Genomic DNA, 15,811 nt, shown 5'->3' on the forward strand with positions numbered 1-15,811 from the left:
TTGATTAGTCGCTATGGACAATTCCAGCTTCTTCATTGAGCTTTGGTTAATCTTTAAAGAAGAACTCCACCCAAAAACTGAAAAGCCAATGCCACCAAAATAGACCTTCAGTAATTTTTTTTCTGAGGCAATAATTACAGTCTAAAATGAAGCCAAGATCAGTCTTGAAATTAAAACATAGCACAACTATCCTCGACTGTAATGAAGTTACCGGCACATGCAAATGAGCGTGGACAATTTTAGTACTGATATATAGCCTGTGAAGCTCTGACTCAGAACTGAGCTTAGTCAGAGACGTCAAACCATCCAAATCTCATGACAACCATTTACATAACCATCTATGGAGATGTGTATGCCTACAGCCTGGTAAATGGTAACCTATAGAATACAGGGAGGGATTTATGAGAAGAATTTTTAAGTCAGTTTTGCTGGAACCAAATATATGAAATGTCACAAGACGATGCGTCTTTAAGGTCGCTTTTTATATAGTGTTTGGTCAGTGTTTGATCAGTCAGTGATTGTGAACCTAAGGCCTCTTGCACACTTTCTTTTCCCGTTTCCGTTCCGTTTTTTGCGTTCTGTATACGGAACCATTCATTTCAATGGATCCGCAAAAAAAACGGAAGGTACTCCGTCTCCATATTTCAGTTTTTACGTTCAGTTTAAAGATAGAACATGTCCCAATATTGTCCGCATAACGGACACGGATAGCACTAATCTATCAGGGGCCAGCTGTTCCGCAAAAAATGGAATGCACACGGACGTTATCCCTATTTTTGCGGACCGCAAAATACTGAAAAAGCCATACGGTCGTGTGCAAGAGGCCTAAACCAGATGCAGGTCCAAATCACAGAACAGGTGCAGATCTTTCCCTTACCCTGCTTTCAAACCTGAGCGTTTTTGTCGCGCGTTTTTTGTAATAGTAAACGCGCGTTTGACGCGCGTTTGTGTGATTGACTGCAGTGTCCTATGGCCACAAACGCGCGTCAAAACGCCCCAAAGAAGCTCAAGCACTTGTTTGAGCGTCGGGCGTTTTACAGCGCGATCGTACGCGCTGTAAAACGCCCAGGTGAGAACCATTCCCATAGGGAATCATTGGTTCTTGCCTGTTGTGCGTTTTACAGCGCGTAGGAACGCGCTGTAAAACGCTCAGGTGTGAACCTAGCGTTATACCTTATGTCTGTGGAGGCTCCAATCCTGGTTTTGGCTCACAATAAGGGCTCATGCACACAAACATATTTTCTTTACGCTTCCGTTCCTTTTTTTGCGTACCGTATGCGGAACCATTCACTTCAATGGCTTCACAAAAACAACGGAAGATACTCCGTGTTCATTCCGTTTCTGTATTTCCGATCCGCCAAAAAAAGTAGTGCATGTCCTATTATTGTCCACAAATCACGGTCCGAGGCCCTATTCAAGTCAATGGGTCAGCAAAAAATACAGAACGCACACGGAACAAATCCGTATGTCATCCCTATTTCATCAGTATTTTGCGGATCCATACTGTAGAAATGCTATGCCCATATTGCTCATGTGTTTAGTGATTAATAAGTTACTGTGTCTGTTTCCGATCCGCAAAAAACAGATCATAAAGGGAAACCATACGGATATGTATTGTGGAGTAACGGAACAGAAGAGGACTTAAATCAGAGAAATAAAAACCTCAGATACGGAACAACGGATCCGTGAAAAACGGACGTGTGCATGAGCCCTAACTGATGGAAATCACTGACCAAAACACTAAGGCTAGGGCTACATGATGACGAAAAAAGTCGCTGTGTAGCCCTAGCCTTACTGTGTGAAAGCCGGCTTACACTTCTGCCTTGAGACCTTTCTATACTTTCTACGCCACCCCTCTTAGGCTAACCATGTTAAGGCCTCATGCACACGACCGTTGTTTGGGTCCGCATCCGAGCCGCCAAAACGGCGGCTTGGATGCGGACCCATTCACTTCAATGGGGCCGCAAAAGATGCGGACAGCACTCCGTGTGCTGTCCGCATCCGTGACTCCGTTCCGCGGCACCACTAAAAAAATATAACATGTCCTATTCTTGTCCGCGCTTTGCGGACAAAAATAGGCATTTATATTGCCGGCGCCCGTTCCGCAAATTGTGGAAGGCAACACAGGTGGCTTCCGTTTTTTGTGGATCCGCGGTTTGCGGACCACAAAAAACAGAACAGTTGTGTGCATGAGGCCTAAGCCTCATTTACACATCAGTGTTTGGTCAGTGATTTCCATCAGTGGGTGCAGCTCTGAACACAGAACAAGTGCAGATCTTTCCCTTAGGCCTCGTTCACACTTCAGTGTTTGGTCAGTGATTTCCATTAGTGATTTGTGAGCCAAAACCAGAAGTGGAGCCTCCACAGACATGTGGTAGAAGGGAAAGATCTGCTCCTGTTCTGTGTTTAGAGTTGCACCTGGTTTTGGCTCACAAATCACTGATGGAAATCACTGACTAAACACTGAAGTGTGAACGAGGCCTTAGGCTTCTTGCACACGGCCGTTGAGGGTCCGTGGCTGTATTGTGGCGCGCATATGGCCCGTGTGCACCACGCATGACGGATGCAGACCCATTTACTTCAATGGGTCCACAATCACGGAGATGCGGAACGGAAGCATGGATCGGAACTCCACGGAAGCATTACAGAGTGCTTCCGTGGTGTTTCTGTCCGTGCCTCCGCACCGCAAAAAAATAGAACTTGCTCTATTTTTTGGCGGTGCGGACGGATCACGGATGTGTGAATGAGGCTTTAGTGGTTTGAAAATGAAAGTTTTGCTAATTTATTATTTTATTTTTTTGCAAATATTCCCCAAAAGTCACAAAGCTCTATTTTTTGCTCCTTTTTGGGCCCATAATTCTGTTATCATATTAAAGGACTGATGCAGTATGTCATGAACCCTTCCGATGATCCTGTCACTCGAACCTGGAGACTAATCAACAGGATCATTTATTCGGTCGGGTTACTCATGTAAATTGGCTGGATGGTCGCCAAGTTTTGCATTTATTGGCCAAGCAGCTAAAGCATTTTTGCATAGTATTATGGCCGGAGGATCACTGCATACAAAGACAAATACTGGTGGAGCCACTGGTAGTCATCTTCAGAACTGGAATATTCAGTTCATTACCAGTCAATAGGACTATTTTTAGTGACCAGTTACGTAATGTGTTATGAAAGTATGTAGAAAGAGATTTATAAAAACTGGTGCAAGGAAGAACTGACTTAATTGCCCCTAGCAACCAATCAGATTCCACCTTTCATTTTACAGAGATCCTTTGAAAGGGTGGAGCTGAATGGTTGCTATGGACAACCAAGGCCACATTCACATCTCCGTTAGAGGTGATCCGGCAGCCTGATTTGGCACAAGTACTGGTTATTGACTGGACAAAAAACGCTGTATGAAGTGGAATTGTCGGGCTGAAACCCGGTATTTATTCCAGAAAGTGTCCAGATCACCGGCAGATCCCATTATAGTCAATAGGGATCCATTAATGATCTGTTGAAGCCGGCAATGCCAGATCCGGTAAAGGCCAGCAGTCTGTTCTCTGCCGGAAAGGCTGATCATAGATGTAAAACGTAGGCTAAGGGCTCATTCCCACGACCATAGCCTGTTTTGCAAATTGTGAATGCGCAAAATATGGATACCAGCCGCGTGCGTTCCGCAAAATAATTGGATCATAATAGAACAGTCCTATCCTTGTCTGTAATGTGGACAAGAATAGGACATGTTTTGTATTTTAGCGGACGCAGTGGAACAGACAAACAGATGCGGACAGCACACAGTGGTCGGATGCAGACAAAAACATGTTCATGTGCATGAGCCTTAGGCCTCATGCACACGACCGTTGTTGTGTTCCGTTCCGTAAAAACGTAAAAAGGGGTTCCGTTGTTCCGTGATCCGTTTCCGTGTGTCTTCCTTTATTTTTGGAGGATCACCAGACATGAAGGAAAGTAAAAAAAAGTCTGTCAAGTTTGCCATGCAAATGATAGGAAAAAAACGGACGCGGACGCAGATGACAATCTTGTGTGCCTCCGCGTTTTTTCACAGACCCATTGACTTGAATAGGACAGGTTATATTTTTGGGACGGACTGAAACCACGGATTACGGACGCGGATGACAAAAGGTGCATTAGCCAAGTTTTCAACTAACCCATTGAAAGTCAATGGGTCCGCAGAAAATCACGAAAAACGGAACAACGGACACGGAATGAAACAACGGTCGTGTGCATGAGGCCTAAGGCTGCGCTCACCTCGTTGTCAAGGAGATATGGCAAGCTGTTCAGCAACAGAGCAGCCCGCCTGATCTACCAGGATCTCTACTATACCGCCCCATCCCCATTGATTGTAATGAGGGGATCCGGCCGCTTTCCGGCATAAATGTCGGGTTTTGACCGTCAAAAAACGTTGCATGTGTTTTTTCTCTGGTTGACAGCCGGCATTTGTGCCCGGTCAGGCAGCCGAACCTTCTTGACAAAGTAGCCTAAGGCCTCATGCACACGGCCGTTGCCGTCCTGTGGCCGATATTGCGGCCCGCAAACAGCGGGTCCGCAATATGCGGGCATTGGCCGTGTGTTCCCCTCCCCGCATCACAGATACGGACCCATTCACTTATGTGCTTCCGTGGTGTTTCTGTCCGTGCCTCCACACCGCAATTTTTTTTTTTAACTTGTTCTTTTTTTTTTACGGTGCGGATGGATCACAGACCTATTCAAGCTGAATGGGCCTGGATCCGATGCAGCTGCCGCACGGATGGGGCCCGTGCATTGGGGACCGCAAATTGCAGTCGCCAATGCATGGAACGGCCATGTGTAAGAGGCCTAAGGCTGGTTTCACACAAGTGAGCTCAACACATTGATCTCACAGCGTGTTTCTGCGGAAGCTCTTGTATTGACCTCCTTAGACGTGACGAGGTTGCATAGCATTATATATGATGGTATGTAACCCTTAGAGTTCTGGAATGTATTGTATAACACTGACAGCATTATGTCAGTGTTATACAATACATTCCACAACTGTGAGGGTTACATAGCATCATAAATCAATATAATGCAATGCGACTCCGGCAGTGCTGGGAGGTCAGGACGGGAGTTTCCATAGACACACAAGAGTTAAATAGGTTGAACTCGCCTGTGTGAAACCAGCCTAAGGGCTCATGCACATGAACATATTTTTTTTCTATTCCGTTTTTTTTACAGGTCTGTATGCGGAACCATTCACTTAAATGGGTCCGCAAAACAAAGGAAATGACTCTGTGTGTTGTTTCCGTATATCCGTTCTGCAAAAAAATACAACATGTCCTATTCTTGTCTGTTTTGCGAACAAGGACAGGCATTGTTACAATGGATCTGCAAAAAAATAAAAATAAATGGATACAATACGTTTTTTTTTTTTTGCGGATCCGTGTTTTGCAGACCCCAACATACAAATGGTCGTGTGCATGAGCCCTAAGTCTGAGTTCACATCACTGTTTAGCTTTCCGTTATTCTAATCCATCAAAAGAATAGAAAATAAAAATGGATCCGTTATTTCGAGCATCAGGCTGACGGATCATCTCTAATGGAGATGTGCATGCTAGCCTTAGGGCTTATGCACATGAAGGTGTGCACCCCGTGCAGTGGTCCCCAATGCACGGGCACCGTTCTCGTGGCCTGCATGGACGGATGCAGACCCATTCAACTAGGACAAATGGGTCTGTGATCCATCCGCAGCACAAGAAAAAAGAGAGCATGTTCTATTTAGGCTACGACCGTTGTGTGTTTTGTGGTCGGCAAATTGCGGATCCGCAAAACACGTATGGCATCCGTGTGCGTTCCGCAACTTGCAGAACGGCACGGACAGCCTTTAATATAACTGCCTATTCCTGTCCGCAAAGCGCGGACAAGAATAGGACAGGTTATATTTTTTTGCGGACCACGGAACGGAGCAACGGATGCGGACAGCACACGGAGTACTGTCCACATCTTTTGCGGCCCTATTGAAGCGAATGGGTCCGCAACCGAGCCGCCAAAACTTCGGCTCGGATGCGGACCAAAACAACGGCCGTGTGCATGAGGCCTTATTTGTAGTGTGGGGCACGGAGAGAAATGCAACGGAAGCGCTCTTAGTGCTTCCATGGCCTTCTGCTCCGTATGTTCCGGACTGCCGGCCATTCAGTTGACACAATACTGGCATGGCCGGCACATGTTGGAGTCCAGTTTTGATAAGCCTCCCCCTTTCTATGGTAGACAGGTTGTAGGTTCTATTGCCAATGCTTCCCCATGTGACGTGGTCAGATATTCCCATCGTGGACCTTCCAGATCTTTCTTTTCTTAGTGATATTATCACTATTATTTTGATGACCATACAGATGCATAGGGCACGTCATTGGCTATGCAGGGATGTCTTTGTCGTAGAAGTATAACCTGACATCATTTTGTGCCTATTCTTCTTCTTAATATGTATTCTCTTATGCTGGTTATGCTGCATGTCACTTACGTCATTGATACAGAATTTTTTTATTAGAACCTGTGTTTTCCTCAATAACAAAGAGACTAGATAATCATACAGAAGCCACATTTGATAAGGGTGAAGGGTTCACACAAACAAGGGCCGTGCGCAACATTCATCTAGGCTTTAGATAAAGCTGCGGGCTGAAGAAGCGGCAGGTCAGCCACCAGCTGGAAGCAGACACGGCAGCTATGGGGTAGTCTTGGAGCTGTGTCTAGACACTGGCTCTGCCTCCTCCTGCTTACTCAGGAGCCCGGTGCCGCCTACGGAGCACATCGCAATGGTACACTTGGACGACTATTCATTTTACACAACACGGTACATGGAAAATTCAGGTGCAGTGATTCCATACTTGCACTGCTACGTTGGTAGATCACCCAGGGGTTATCTTTGCAGCCACAAGGTTTGAAGCTCCAGGCAACTGCTTATACTCAACAGAATGTAAATGACTTTACTGTCCCATGTAATGGCTTCGATGTACCGCCTAATCTGTCAACTGGACAACACTTGCGGTAGATCCGTCTAACCTAAAGAAATGCAAAATAGCCGTTATGTGAACTGAACTAATACAATCCATCTTTTAATAGGATCCAGTGACGTCTTTGCCAAATACCAGCCAGAGAGGACGCTATGGTCTTGACTAGGGATGAGCAAATTTCATATTTTGAAATTCGTATTTGGTTCGGGTTGTGGTATAATGTGAATTGCGTTATGGATTCTGTTACCACGGACCATAACGCAATTCCAAGACGGAATGCATAATGGAATGCCTTTATAGGCTTTCCGTTATTCATTCCATCATGATAGAAGTCTATGGCGTGCATAACGGATCAGTCCGGTTTCCTCTCCTGCATAACGGAAACCAAAGATCCATTATGCAGGCCATAGACTTATATTATGACGGAATGAATAACGGAATGCCTCTAAAGGCATTCCATTATGTATTCTGTCATGGAATTGCGTTATGGTCCGTGGTAACGGAATCCATAACGCAATTCACATTATACTAGAACCCAAACCAAAAACGAATGTCAAAATATGAAATTCGCTCATCCCTAGTCTTGGCACGTGGGTGCGGTAAGTGGCTCTTACATCAGCCTGGTTATTGTTTCCTAAACTATCCGCGCTTATCATTTGTTTTATCTTTCACTATCTGTTATTATAATGAATTTGGTTATCTTGTTTTTTGTTGAAGAGGACCTGTCACCTCTCCTGACATGTCTATTATTCTCCATGTAATAACAATCATGGAGCATCTATTATTATGACTCTATGATGTGCCATATCTAGACCTGGTACTATCATACCTCTTGGGAAGCCTGCCCGCTTTCTCGGGGTTATGCTTTCCATATTCAATCAATGGCGCTCTCAAGTCGTCTGCACCTCAAGAACATCTCCAGGATCCGCCATTCATGGTCGAAACAGCCAAAAATCTTGTTGTTGTTTTAAATCATTCTCGTCTTGACTACTGTAACTCATTACTAATCGGTCTTCCCCTCAGTAAACTCTTCTCCTTCAGTCTATCCTAAATGCTGCAGCCAGGATCATCCATCTATCCACCTGCTGCCTCTACCTCTAGTCTGTGCCAGTCACGTCACTGGTTGCCCATCCACCATAGAATACACTTCAAACTCTTCACCCTCAAAGCTCACCACAGTGCTGCACCTCCGTACATCTCCTCCTTCATTTCAGTCCACCACCCTACTGGTGCTGTCCGTTCTGCCAAAGATCTCAGACTAACAACCTCCATAATTTGTACCTCTCACTCCCATCTTCAAGACTTCTCTCAAGCTGCACCTGCTCTATGGAATACTCTGCCCTGGACAATCAGGTTAATTCCTAACTTCCTTAGCTTTAAACTTGCCTTAAAAACGCATCTTTTCAGGCAGGTTTTTCATGTTCCCTAAACCAACTCTCCCCCCCCCCCCCGACCCCTATCCCCCCCCCCCCCCCCCCGAACCTCATTCTCCAGAACCGAACACCTTCATCCAACAGTAATCCCTACACTCAATGCACTTGTCTATTTAGTACAAAGATGGCTGGACCAACTTTAGAAAACAATCAATTTTACCTTTTGTGTCCCCCAAATTTCCTCATAGATTGTAAGCTCTTGTGAGCAGGGCCCTCACTCATAATGTTGTATATTAGCCTGTTATCCTGTGACATCTATTTTGATTTGTAAATGTACCCTCTGAATGGTAAAGCGCTGTGGAATATGTTGGCGCCATATAAATAAAGATTATTATTCATCTATTATTCCTGCTAGAAGTTATGAATGAATTGGTAGCAGCTGGTAATGAAGGTTTAGATGGGTCTTACCAGTTGGGGGTGTGACCCTACATAGTCTGACATCGGCCCCACTAATTGGATAGCGTCAGACTGCACAGAGACACACGCCCAACCGGTAACACCCATCTGGACCTTCACTGCAAACTGCTGGTAATTCATTTATAACGTCTATGAAGAGAACAGAGGACAAGCTCAATGGTAAGGACCGCAAAAGTATAAATCGTGTAATGCCGAATGAATGCTCACCTGAGGGGGTTGTACGAGAGGCACAACATTCTGATAGGCCTTGCAGTGTGTCCACCACGGGCTGCTGCATGCGCTGGATTCGGTCCAAAGAGTTGGGCCGATTGTGAGACAGGAACGCTGGTTGGAAGATCCTGCAGCACTGCACATAATGGTGGCAGGACGGTACGTCAGGCAACGGTAGTAGGAGGAGGCTTGACGAAGAGTTTTTTTTAAACATGAACAATGTGTTTCGGGGGTGAACAGGCTTCTTCGTCAGGTTAAAATCAAAAAATCTTCCTGAACCATCCTTCTGCTGCCATTGTCTCATGTATCCTCGTGCAACCATTACATGCAGGGCCACCAGATCGTCTAACCAGCCCTCCATTCATAACTTCTAGTAGGAATAATAAAGGAATGGCACAACATAGAGCCATAAGAATAGATGCTCTAGAATTGTTATTACAAGGTGGACGCAAGTGGTTGTTAAAGCAGATATGTCAGGAGAGGTGACGGGTCCTCTATAATCCTTATCGGAGATTTTCAAGGCTAATTTTAGGATAGTACACCGACCCACTGTACCTAGTTATTACTGTGTTTTAGTTACAATTTATAGTCTGGTCATGGTTCTGTGATAGTGACATCACTTTTCCCAGTGACATGTGATGTCACTCATGCACACAATAAGGACAATGTAGCTGTCATTTTTTATTTATTTATTTTAAATGTGAGAATTAGGAAAACTGTTCTCCGGAAACTTGATATTGATGACTTGCCCTCAGGATGAGTCATCAATATCCGATCAGTAAGGATTCAACTCCTGGTGCCCTGCCGAACAGCTGCTTGAGGGGGCCGCACGCTGCAGCACTCTTCATACTATACCAGGCACAGCACCATAGTGTATAATGGCTGTGCTTGGTATTGCAGCTCAATCCCATTCACTTGAATGGAACTAAGCTGCACAGAGGCCATGTGACCGATGGATGTGTTGTCACAGGCCGCAGAGATCGCCCATGAGTTGTGGCCCCTTCCAACAGTTTACCCCTATTAGACCCCCACTGATCAGATATCCTCAGGATAGGTCATCAACACTTAATTCCCTTTAACACAAGAGATTCCTTAATAACATTAAAGGGGTTGTCTCATCTCAGCTAGGATATGACACCAATGTCAGAGAGGTGCTGGTCCACCTGTGGGAGCTGCACCTATCTCCAGAATGGGCCCCCAAAAGTAAGCAGAGAGAAGTCGTGCATGCGCTGCCACCCTCCATTCATTTCTATGGGACTGCCTAAAATAGCTGATAGCTGGCTCTACTATCTTCAGCAGTCCCATAGAAGTGAATTAAGTGGTGGAGGCGCTTGCACAGTGTGATCTGCTTTCATTTCTATGGGTGTTCTGAAAATAGCCAAGCAAGCGCTATTTCGTTCTGGATATAGGTGTGTGTCCCAGAGGTGGGACCTGCACCTATTTGACATTGGTGGCATATCCTAGGGATATGACACCAATTTCTCAGATGAGACAACCCCTTTTAGCTAATGGGTGCATTAGCATTCAACAAAAGACCCCAAAAAGTGCAAAAAAAGGCTGCTGCCTGCACCTATTTTATTACTACCAATCTACCCTTGAGCTTAAAGGGGTTTATCATGTAGACAAAGTTAATACAAGGCAGTTACTAATGTATTGTGATTCTCCATATTGCTTCCTTTGTTGGTTTGGTTAATTTTACATCACATTACACACTGCTCGTTTCCATGGTTATGACCACCCTGCAATCCAGTAGTGGTGGACGTGCCGGCACACTATAGGAAAAAGTACCGGCCTCTCTGGTGGACGGGACTGCAGGAATGTGCATGGGTTACAGGGTGGTCGTAACCATGGAAACGAGAAGTGTATACTGTGGTGCAACAATTAATGGAGTCAGCAAAGAAGGCAATATGGACTATCACAATACATTAGTAAGTGCCTTGTATTAACTTTCTCTACATGATAAATACCATTGGCTGAGGTGACACAACCCCTTTAACCCCAATATAATATGAGGCAGACAGGTTGCTAGGGACGAGTAGCATGGAGGGTATCATTGTTAGGGCTCATTCAGACGACTGTATGAATGGGTCCGCATCCGTTCTGCAATTTTGCGGAACGGGTGCAGAACCATTAATTTCAATGGGACCGCAAAAGATGTGGACAGCACAGATGCGTGCTGTCTGCACCCGTAGTTCTGTTCCGCGGCCCAGCAAGAAAGATAGAGCAATTGCGGAAAAGAATAGTCATTTCTTTCATAGTGCGGCCATGAGCGGTCCGCAAAATGTGGAACGCACACGGCTGGTATCCGTGTTTTACGGATCCGCAATTTGCTGCCCGCAAAACTCTATGGCCGTCTGAATGAGCCCTTTAGGCAGAGTATCTGTAGCCATCGGTGATGGAGATATGGGCCATTTCATCGGTTTAAGGAATCTTCATATATAAGGCATTAACTACATAGAGGCTCCTGTTTGGTGCAGCATTGTGCATTCCTAATATGGCCGTTCTCTAGCCGATTATACATGTTATAAGGGTTAGTATGACAGCACTGGTACCTTGGGCATCCTTCCTCTTCACACTGGTCCTAGCGAACATGACAAAGCAGAACTCCATGCCAGACGCACAGACCCGTTCTCACACATCCTAACCCTCGGGGACTGAGATTTATCACACGTTCTGTATAATAAATCTGTTTTATCATAGGCAGAAAAGGACAGATGACACTTTGATCATATCTAATATCCGCCGCTAACCCCGTAGAGCTATGGAACAGTATTACAGATCTACAATACACTGTAACCCCTTCCAGTCCTGACATAAAGCCTTGCCAATATTGCATGCCTCTAAGAACAAAAGAGTTTACACACAAGGCCTTCGTGATCGGAATAATATAGAATTATAGCATGACTGCTACATGGCTGATGGGAATACTACAGAATGCCCTTTCTGGGAAGGGTAGAGTTACACATTATATAGTGTTAGACAATAAGCACTGGAATAATACATCAAAGTATCAAACAATCACCTTTTATAATCCTATTTTTTCCAGTTAATGGACCTAAGTGCCTTCTAACCTAGAGGATTAATGTCAGTCTATGGGTGTGAAGAAACAAAGAATACATGACTTAACCAATGATTAGAATGTCTGGAAATATGTCTGATGAATGAAATATCACTTTATTACAAGTATTTCTTCCAGGGCCAGATGTGGAATCAGCACAGCAATAAGGACGGGGTCTCGCACTATGATTTTGACAAGATCCATTGTGCAATCTGATCACTGTGATAATTGGGTAGATATATGATAGATAGATAGATAGATAGATAGATAGATAGATCTTAGATAGATAGATAGATGCTAGATTACATATGATTGATACATAGATATGATAGATAGATAATAGATATATATTAGATAGATAGATAGCTAGATAGATAGATAGATAGATAGATAGATAGATAGATAGATAGATAGATAGTAGATACATAAAAGACAGACAGATAATAGATAGATAATAGATTGATAGATAGATAGAAGCTAGATTAGACATGATTGATACATAGATATGATAGATAGATAGATAGATAGATAGATAGATAGATAGATAGAGATAGTAGATTGATAGATCTTAGACAAATAGTAGATTGATAAATAGATAGCCAGATAGATAATAGATAGCCAGATAGATAATAGATAATAGATTGCTATATATAGATAGATAAATAGATATAGATAATTGATAGATATATAGATAGATAGATAGATAGATAGATAGATAGGGATGATAGACGACAAAGCAGAACATTTCACTAAGCCATGTATGACGCGACCTGTCACCGTGTCGTACACCCTGCACATGTTAAACAGGCTGGTCGGGCGGACACCCCCACACCAGCAGGTGCCATCATAAAGCCAGGGCTGGGCTCTATGAGGGACTAACTAAGGGATTAGGAGGCTTCTCTTTTTTCGGAGCATGCGCCTTTGTCCAAGCATGAAATGATGCTTGCCTTCCTTTGTCTGCTGCTTGTATTTCTCCAACCGGCCTTATCTGGAATATTCCTTAGCCTTTTCCAACATCTCCATTAGATCCCAGATGTCTTTTGCTGAGCTTTATACTAGCAGTCGTCCTGTTAGCTAATAAATTAACAATTGTGGCTACAAGAATCTCATTCCCTATGATAGTGTAGATAATAATGTAATGTACCAAGCTGGCACACATTGGCTCATGTAGGCATGGGTAGTAAAAGCTGGCACCAGCGGGGCTTATGTTCCCAGGACATCTGGGCTAGGTTTTATTCTGGCTGAGGAAGCTCCATGGATGGCTAGCTTTTATATTCACAGGCCTAATGAAAAGAGATCTGTTTTAGAAATAACCTCTGGCTTTATGTACTAATGGCAATAAATCAAAAAAATAAATAAAAGGTCTCTGGGGAACGATTCATCTCCGGCACCTCGACACAGTGCGGACGTTTTATAACAGGATCCATGGCTGGCGCTGTAAATGAAATGGACATTAATAGTAGACGTCTGCCTGCGGATCAAAGACAGATGAGACCAGGGACACCTTGCCCCCTACACAGATCTTCTCTGCCATGCCCCTTGCCACAGGTGCCAGTCAAGGCATTTGATAAACACCTGAAGTTGCTCCCTAGAGTCCACATTGCCTTCCTCTGCACAATGTGACTATTTCTCAGGTCTGTCAGTGTGCAGCAATGGTGCACTGCAGGCATAATGCGCCCCGGGCTGGGGTGGATGTGTAGATGCATTGCAGGGATGCCAGAGACAGAAAAGTATGTGTCACACATCATTCGCATACATGCTGACAGTTTTCAGTGATTCCTATTTAGCCAAGGAATGGTAGACACTGCAATGCAGGCAGCCAGTGCCCAGGGATTCGGCCAGACGAGGAATTTAAGGGACTATCCTAGAGACTATCCTAGAGATTCTAGAGTATAAAAGGGCAATTTGTATTGCAAAAATCCAATGGAGTGCCAGAAAGTGAGAAGGTCAGTAAGCAGGTAGATAGGGGAACATGTGGAGTGAGAGTGAAGGTTTGAGGAGCGGTATTGTGTACGGTATTATAGATCCTTACTCACATTAATAATGCAGGCTAATGAATAAAACATTATGCATGGTACCAATGTGTGCAGAGAGAAGATTAGGGCTTCCAAATTGTATGCCTGTAGATAGTACATAGGTGTCATCATTCTGGAGACTGTCCATCATACAGGTGGTACATACATACATCAGTTGCCATAGACAGTACTCACCTGGTCGCTTTTTCTCCGGCTGCAGCACTTGTGATGCTCTGATGGCTTTGATCAGCTGCAGCTTTGGAGAGGCTGGGGACAGAGTGGTCACCGCCCACTATTAGCATAACCACGCCCTCTGCCACCATCCTGCCTCAGATCAGAACATAAACTCCGCCCATGTCACCCAATAAGGGGAAAGAGCTGACAGGGAAAAGCCTAGCAGTCACAAGCAGGAGGGCGGGGTGAAGCTGCATCTCATAGGAATACAGTCAGCAGAATGCAGGCTGTGTCACTCTAAGGAAACAAAGACAAAAGCGTATAGTACCGTGTTAGCCGGGGAAATCTGTGATGTTAAAACAGTATTACTGCTGCACTCTACAAGAGTCTCCGGTCTATTCCATGAGACGCTGCTTCATGCCACCCTTCCCTGCCCCCTGCTTGTGATTGAAAGGCTTCTCCCTATATGGTCTCACAAGGAGGAGGAGGTGGGGAGGGCGGTGTGAAGCAGCATCTCATTGAATACACCAGGACAGTGCACGCGACCCTCGTCTGGGACAGCAGTGTGAATAAGGGGAGTTGTATGACAGCTCCTGAGTTATGCCTCTCTCACACAGTCAGTGTTTGGTCAGTGATTTCCAGCAGTGATTGTGAGCCACAACCAGGCGCGGCTCTAAACACAGAACAGGAGCAGATCTTTCCCTTACACCTTATGTCTGTGGAGGCTCCAATCCTGGTTTTGGCTCAGAATCACTGATGGAAATCACTGACCAAAACACTGACGTGTGAATGAGGCTTTAGTCAGCAATATTTAAATCAGAACCCAAAATCAGCCTTGTAATGAATCTCCTCATACATCTCCTCATACTTCCCCACTTGCACACCACCTCCTCCTCTTGCCCGCTCTCTGTTGATGTTCCTCAGGGCTTGCTACCAGGACCCTTTCTCTTCTTTAGCCATACCTTTGGCCTAGGATAACTCATAAAATCAAATGGCTTTAAGTTACTTTTACGAAGATGACACACTTCCAAGGTTACCTTTCTGCTTTCCAAAGTTCACGGGTGTCCATCACCTGTCTCATCCTCCTTCTCCCTCCACTTCCTAAAAGTGAACCTGGACATGACATCCATTATCTCTTCCCCCCATCTCTTTCACCCAGTTTACCAGAGGTGTCAGTCACAGAGGATGGCTCCGCACTTTCCCTGGTCTCACACATCTGCTGCTGTGGGACAACCTTTCATGCAGCAATGTCCTTCAGATGACACATCCAAACCTTTACTAGGTCAGGCCACTCCACCTCTAAGCATTTACCAAACCTGATCTTTCTTCCACCACAAGCTCTCATCATCTCCCATCTAGATTACTATACCATCATTCTCTGTGGCTTCCACTATAACATTTTTGTACCCCTCCAATCTATCTCCAACTCTACTGATCAATTAATCCACTTCTCCCCTTGTTCCTTTGATGTCCCTCTTATATGTCAGTCCCTTCACCGTCTACTGATTGGCCAGTCAAATGCATTTCAAAATACGGACA

General features: G+C 44.8%; 1 protein-coding gene across 5 annotated transcripts in view; it reads right to left on the reverse strand.

Annotated features, from left to right (window-relative positions):
• Positions 1 to 14,387, reverse strand: part of LOC122945322 (microtubule-associated protein 2-like) — a 222,426-nt gene extending 208,039 nt beyond the window's left edge. For 2 of the 5 annotated variants that reach the window (XR_006391112.1, XM_044304378.1), the window contains exon 1: positions 14,294 to 14,381. The gene's annotated coding sequence lies outside the window, so the exon portion shown is untranslated. Of the gene's footprint in view, positions 1 to 14,293 lie in introns of all 5 variants that reach the window. The other 3 variants (XR_006391113.1, XM_044304383.1, XM_044304384.1) reach the window with 3 other exon arrangements.
• Positions 14,388 to 15,811: the final 1,424 nt, after the last annotated feature.

The sequence above is a fragment of the Bufo gargarizans genome, chromosome 8 (genome assembly GCF_014858855.1).
Source record: "Bufo gargarizans isolate SCDJY-AF-19 chromosome 8, ASM1485885v1, whole genome shotgun sequence".
Lineage (NCBI taxonomy): Eukaryota > Metazoa > Chordata > Amphibia > Anura > Bufonidae > Bufo > Bufo gargarizans.